General features: G+C 43.9%; 1 protein-coding gene across 2 annotated transcripts in view; it reads right to left on the bottom strand.

Annotated features, from left to right (window-relative positions):
- The window catches only part of LOC130388567 (protein inscuteable homolog), a 67,786-nt gene that overhangs the window by 42,316 nt on the left and 17,970 nt on the right, over positions 1–7,500 (bottom strand). The gene's annotated exons all lie outside the window — the stretch shown is intronic.

Raw genomic sequence — 7,500 nt, 5'->3', positions numbered from 1 at the left:
ACACACATGCATGCAAACACGCACACACAAACAAATATAAGGCCACGATGACAGTCAGATTCTACATGCTGACATAACCTCACATGACACACTCGCAAATAATTGGCACATACCATACACACAAATAGAAATTACAAGGTATATGTATTTATATATGTGACATAAAAACATAGACAACGGTACAACTGTTGACACTGAATATAAACATAATCATTATGTCTTCCTAGTCAATTTTTCAATCTTTTTTGTGCGTGTGTGTGTGTGAGTGAGTGAGTCTCTGTGTGTCTGACATTCTGTCTGTCTTTCTGTGTGTGTGTGTGTGTGTGTGTGTGTGTGTGTGTGTGTGTGTGTGTGTGTGTGTGTGTGTGTGTGTGTGTGTGTGTGTGTGTGTGTGTGTGTGTGTGTGTGTGAAAAAAAAAAAAAAGATTTATTTTATTTATTTTTTTCTTTGGCTCAAAACAAAGAAGCAGTAGCCTGACTGCTATGTTCAAATGACATTTGTTCAAAGAAGTCATTTAATTGCACTATAGGCTCCGTTTTGATCAGTATATGCCAATGTTGTTATCAATAAAAAATCATTTGCACAAGGCAAGCCGATGCACTTCACCATGTTGATAAGAGAATTAAAGTGAGAAAAATTATGGGTGAAAAAATCAAGGGATATTTAGCATAGAAAAATAATTTGCGATTAATTGCGATTAATCGTGAGTTAACTATGACATTAATTAATCACGATTAAATATTTTAATCGCTTGACAGCTCTAATATATATATATATATATTGGGCTTTGGAATCTACAATATATACAAACTTTATACAAAGACAACGACGTCTTATTCCTTTGCATAATTGCGTATCACTCGGCATCTCAGAGAAACATTGTCTTGAAAACGATAGGGAACTGACCAAACGGACCATAAGTCACCATAAGTGCCAAACCGCTTTCAGAGCGACTTGCAACCAGAACTCAGGGACAAGAGGAAGTGTAGCAACATCCTGCCAAGCCAAACTACACCTCCACCTTACAAACGACGCAGGCCTAGCTCAAGCCATTCCAAAGTCACCACTGAGCCCCCATTTTTCAGTGGGTGCAGTCACTAAATAACGAAATCAATAAATCAATATACATCAGCCTGTGGTGAAAAAGAAAATGTTCTAGCTGCTGGAGTGTATCTGGCACTATGTTTTATTACGAATGTTATTATTTATTATGGAGGCTTTAGATTACGTTCATGGCCAAACAATACCTCTTAACTGTGATATAATAATAAAAAAAGAACTAGAACTCCCTCTGGGTTTCCAAGCAACATGTGTCACTCCTGACCTGTGTGTAACCTAAGAGGTGGTTTTACACGCACATTGACACACACACACACACACACACACACACACACACACACACACACACACACACACACACACACACACACACACACACACACACACACACACACACACACACACACACACACACACACACACACACATACACATACGCACAAACACAATACAGAGTACACATTATACACTTCATATCTACGTCTCTAAGCCAAACAATTATCCTGAACTGTCTCCTGCACATTAACTTGTGGACAAGCGCATGCATCCATTAGGTGGTTCTACCCCAGTGGGGGGCTGACCCTCTCAGGTCAGACTCTCTGTCAGAAGCACCGGGCTAGATAACCGCAATACATGACTGCTGCACCTCAAGGTAAAAGCAACGCTTTAAAATTCTGAACCTTGTTCCCACTAAAGTGGGACAGCTGAATCCCACTCACCCCCCACCCACTCCCCATAGAGGGAGGATGAGAGGGGGAGTAACACATAGAGGTGGAGACAAATATGAGATACTTCATCCACTTCACAATATTCTATTTGTTTGTGTTTCCTTTTTAAAAGAGAATTTGCCATTTTCTCTCTTCTTTATCCACCATGAAAACAAGCCCCAGACATTTCTTCATGGCCTTTATAGGAACAAAACAAGCTTTATAAAATCAGGAAACAAGCTAAACAGGTACTGTTTAGCTTAAACAGTTATTGTTTAGCTTGCTTGATAAAGCCAAACACACTCAGATGTACCTTTTCAAGAGACAAGCGGTTGGAAACGTACCTCGTACAGCGGTAAAAAGACACTGAAAGGTCACAATAGGTAAGACACTCCGACACATCTCTGGAATCCCTGGACGCCGGCGGCTAACATGGCTAATGAAGACCAGAGCGCTGGTGCTAAGAGCAAAGAGCTAAGAGCTGAGACGAAGCTGAATCCTGTTAACACAACGCTAGCTCCAGTGGATCTAAGTAGCATCTGGAGCCTCCGCTAGTAAGAGACTGAAACTGATCCGGGACGCAGGCCTTTAGTCCTCGGAGAGGATATTATGTTTACTGACCCGCTGCTGGAGAAAATACAGAACAACTTTACTAATGCAAGAGTTTAAGCACTCTGAATGAACACACACACCACACACAAACACCACAAATGTGGTCTAAGTACACAGGCTTAACACCCAACACACTAATACACACATTTAAACAAACCAGACCCACTTGCAGAAACGCAACACGACATACACAACACAACAGCCACACACACAGAGTCGAAAACACGCACCTAAGCAACCCCCCATACCCTTACATACACAGACACGCGCGCACCAAACCACACACAACACACACGGTAAGTAGGGAGTCAGGTTTAAATGAGTCCCATATAGATTGAGACAGGCTTAGTGTTGCCAGGTAGAGACGCTGCATCTCTATAATCATCTACAACTTGACCCCCACTTGGCTGGTAGTCGTCACCATGTGATCATATGTCTGCAAAGTGTATCTCATAAACCCTTAATTAAATATCTTTCACAATGTATTTCATATTCCATATGGTTTACATTTTCAATTTTTTGATATTTAATGCCAAGCTGATTTTCAATACCTTTGCTAGCAACACCTTTCTATCTCGTTTCACTGCTCCGAAAAACAAATGTTGTGATTGAGATTCACTTCACTGCGTATTGTGCTAAGACTATATGGATACATTAGTGATATCACAACTTAGGTTTCTACCAGCACATCCCTGACTCAGATATTTATGAATCGTAGAGAGTCTTCTTGCTAGGGGTAACGATTTAAAAACGTTAGGAGCGGCAAAATCCTCCTAGGTCAAAGAAACGGATAAATACAGTGTGACTTTTAGCTAGTGCTATTTCTAGACTCCCGGTGTTCAAAAACTAAATCAAAATTTGAACTTGATGCCTATTGTCTGAGGAGAATAAGATAAATGTGTGGGTTGTTGTGTGTTCGGTATGAAGCTCCCTGCGGGCCCCTGGGAGCCGTCGGTTGAGAGAAACTGGTGGGCAGAGAGCAGGGCGTTGGTTTGCAGTGGCTGGCAGCAGGACCACAGGGATGTGTGGAGGATAGAAGAGTAGTTCAGCTACAGGGGAGCCAGGTGCTTAAGCAGCAGACACGTTTAGGTAGGAATCAACCCTACTGTAGGATAGTCTAGTATTAGTGTGAGGACTCCCTGAATAAGAGATGAACAAAGTAGAAGAGGCAGTTTTGATAAAGAAAGTGAACCACATTATCAATACAAACTATTGCTAACGTGGTTCCCACTTACATTATCAATCTGCCTCCTTTTTGGAAGCTGTCACTCGTCTTGCTTGATGGTGCATACAGGTTGTGTATTAGGATTAACCCTGTGCGTACAGGTTATGGTCTGGGATTAACCCATGTTGAGCTTGTTTCCTGATGTTATAAAGCATGTTTTGTTCTTATAAAGGCCATGAAGTCACCAATCTAAAGTATGAGAGACACGTACCTGCCAGGGTCCGAGCACTGACTGCTCCTGGGCCAACCCATGCTAAGACTGTGCGCTCTCGTAGGGTAAGACTCTTTGGACTAAAGCCATCCGCCAAATGGCAAAATACATGGAGGCAGAAAAACTATTCTAGAACCAGGTGCTTCCCCTTCACTGTCTGCAAACTATTAAGAATTTGAACTAAGCACTGACAAAAGCAAAAAGAAATTGGGCTTTCAAGTCCAAACCAGCCGCGGACAGTGGTTGGAATGTGCTGAAGGGGAGTTGGATCGTTGGTCGGGTGAGAGGCTAAGGCCAATCACAACTCAGCATCTCCTGATCCTCCCCTGTCAATCAAACCCTCAAGGATGACCTCAGCCGAAGATTGATGTCTGCTGGCTGGCAACCCCCCTGTGAGATTGACAGCCAGGGATATAACGGCCGGGGCCAGCTAACTGCTGAACCCTGAAGACAGGAAGATCCAGCCAGAGACATTTGCGAACGCTATCATTTATTGCTCCGTTGTCCATCCATCTATCTTCTACCCGTGTACCTGTGACCTAGTCTACAGTATTCCTTGCCAAAAACAGATATGTTTTGTGTCATGGAAAAGTGTATCCTATAATGTCATAAATTATATATCCTGTTTTGATTCATTAGTTCACTGAATAAACATTTTCATAAATTATATTTTTGCACAGAAGTAAGAGTCAAGAGTCACTGGTCAGCACTCACACACAAAAAATCGTTTCAGCGGAAGAGAGTAGCATGACAATATTTTGCGATTCACGCTATTTATCATTTCAAATAATTTGAACAAACATTCAGCTTAAGTCAACACGTATCCGAAGGCAATGAGGAGTGAAGAGGGGGATCCTCTGCCTGCTGTCAGAGAAGAGACCCTGGGACTAGGGCTCCACTGTGTGTCTCTGGTCGGCCCGACATGTGTGCGCCATTAAAGGGAAGGGGGAACGGGGTGTGGGAGGGGAGCGTCCATACGGGGTGTAACTGAGGGTGAAAAAAGCAGAGTAAGAGGGATGAGAGGGAGAGAAAGAGAGAAGAGAGAGAGAGAGAGAGAGAGAGAGAGAGAGAGAGAGAGAGAGAGAGAGAGAGAGAGAGAGAGAGAGAGAGAGAGAGAGAAAAAAAGAGAGAGAGGAGAGAGAGAGGGGAGGAGATGAGCGAGGGAAGGAGGGCGAGAGAAACATGTCACGTTTTGCAATGGGGAAAGAGGAGATCAGCCAACTATGAGAGAAATAAACAGCATGGAGACGTCCCAAAGAGAGAGAGAGAGAGGGGGGGAGAGAGAGAGAGAGAGAACGAGAACGAGAGAGGCGGAGAAAGAGAGAGAGCTATATGCATCATTAATAGTAGTTTCCCCGTTCAGACTAGACGTTAAACATGATGTAATGCGTGGTTATGTCTGAGACAGCAGACCTGCTGGGCGCTACTGTACAGAGACATGGGGTCATGGGTTAACAGCAGCTGTGGGACCTGATACAGACACATATTTTGCTTTGTACATTGTGTGTGTGTGTATGTGTGTGTCTGCATGCATGCATGTGTATGTGTGTTTGTGTATGTGTCGGTGTCGGTGTCGTTGTGTTTGTGTTTGCGTGTGTGTGTTCACGCGTGCATGTGTGTCTGTGTGTGTTTCTAGCTAATAAAGGAATGTGCTGAACATCAGTTATATCAGTCAGAAAGAATGGAGCAGAAAGAAACAGACAGAAACAATGGAGCAGAAAGAACCAGAAATAAATAATAGAGCAGAAAGCAACAGACAGAAAGAATGGAGCAGGGGGGGCAGATCCTCTCTCCAATTACCCGATGGAAACAGATAAAAGAAGAAGGGGCTTCAGGAGAGCAGGAGGGTAGAGAGGAAGCGAGAGGGGCAGGCCTGTGCTCTGAGTCACAACAACACGTCTCTGATTGATTACTCTCAGTCACAGGGGGCCTGGGGGCGGCCATATTGGGCCCACCAACACTCGACACTCTCTTAATTGAGCGTCCACGCAGAGGAGGAGAGAAATGTGACCCCTGGTGTCTCATTCCTCATCGCACACAAATAGAAATATTAATATGTATGTATATACAAATATGTGTGTGAGTGTGTTTGTGTGTGTGTGAGTTTGTTTGTGTGTGTGTGTGTGTTTGTGTGTGTGTGTGTGCGTGTGCGTGTGTGTGTGTGCGTGTGTGCGTGTGTGCGTGTGTGCGTGTGTGTGTGTGTGTGTGTGTGTGTGTGTGTGTGTGTGTGTGTGTGTGTGTGTGTGTGTGTGTGTGTGTGTGTGTGAATGTGTGTGCGTGTGTGTGTGTGTGTGTGCGTGTGTGTGCGTGTGTGCGTGTGTGTGATTGTGGGTGTGTTACCATGCATAAGGTTTATTAGTATTATCACATTCGAAGGCAGTCATTCATGTATAATAATATATGGGTTACATTCATTGTAGAACGCATGAAGATAATATAGTAAACGAAAATAGCATGAAGATTAACATTTAATGTCAGATAATTTGCATAATCTAAGCACCCATCTTGAAACACCTCCTAATTAGCTATTATCCATTAACTATTAGCTATTAGCATGTGACATGAATATATTCAGCTTAGTACTGCATTGTTGCTGTCACTTCCAATGAGAGAACACTGCAGGTGAATGATCATCATGGGAACTCTTCGGCAACTTCTTAAGCACCTTGTCTGTGCCTTTCTTCTTTCCATATCAGTTATCAGTCTGTTTCTCACTGCTCCAAAAGTTCCTCCATTTTTAATCACTGCCATGAAAGCTAAATGAAATGTGTGTCCCTGGAGAATAGCTGTGTGTGGAGACACACAGCCACACAGACACACAACAGACACACAAAGGACAACGATTTGGAAACACAAAGAAAGCAGCTCATCCAGACAGCCAATATAACAGCACAAATCAAACCAAGAGGAACTCCATCCGCCTTGTCATATGATGAATATATTTTACAATAATACATCCATTAGAGCGACCGACCATTAGAGCAAATGTATAAAGGCCTCGGTAAACCTGCAGACAGAGTATAGTGTCACACACTGACACACAAACATTTGTGGTCCATCTAGACATGAGCGGGCAGATTTTACAACCAGACATCATGGCACTCAACTTTTGAGTTAGCTAGCCCACACACACAAACACACACACACAGAAACAGACACACACACATACACACACCACACCCAGCTGGAAACAACCTGCCAATGGCTTGTTAATGTCATCAGTGTCTTGGGACAATGGGTGTGGCCCCATCATAAGGGAGGGGGAAGGCTTCCTAAAGAACACCCAGCGAAGCTTCATGGAAACACGCTAATTAAACAGTGTGACAGCACACAATTAGGGCCAAACCTACACAGTGTTGGAGCGTATCAGGGGCCACACCTACACGTGGTTGGAGCATATCAGGGGCCACACCTACACAGTGTTGGAGCGTATCAGACGCCACACCTATATGAGGTTGAAGCGTATCAGGGGCCACACCTAAATGAGGTTGGAGCGTATCAGGGGCCACAACTAAATGTAGTTGGAGAGCATCAGGGGCCACACATAAATGTAGTTGGAGAGCATCAGGGCCACACCTACACATGGTTGGAGCGTATCAGGGCCACACCTAAATGTAGTTGGAGCGTATCAGGGGCCGGGGGCCGTGTGTGGATGTGTGGTTGGAGCGTATCAGGGCCCACAACA

The sequence above is a fragment of the Gadus chalcogrammus genome, chromosome 9 (genome assembly GCF_026213295.1).
Source record: "Gadus chalcogrammus isolate NIFS_2021 chromosome 9, NIFS_Gcha_1.0, whole genome shotgun sequence".
Lineage (NCBI taxonomy): Eukaryota > Metazoa > Chordata > Actinopteri > Gadiformes > Gadidae > Gadus > Gadus chalcogrammus.
Note: the sequence above shows the minus strand (reverse complement) of the source record. Positions and strands in the feature narration are given on the sequence as shown.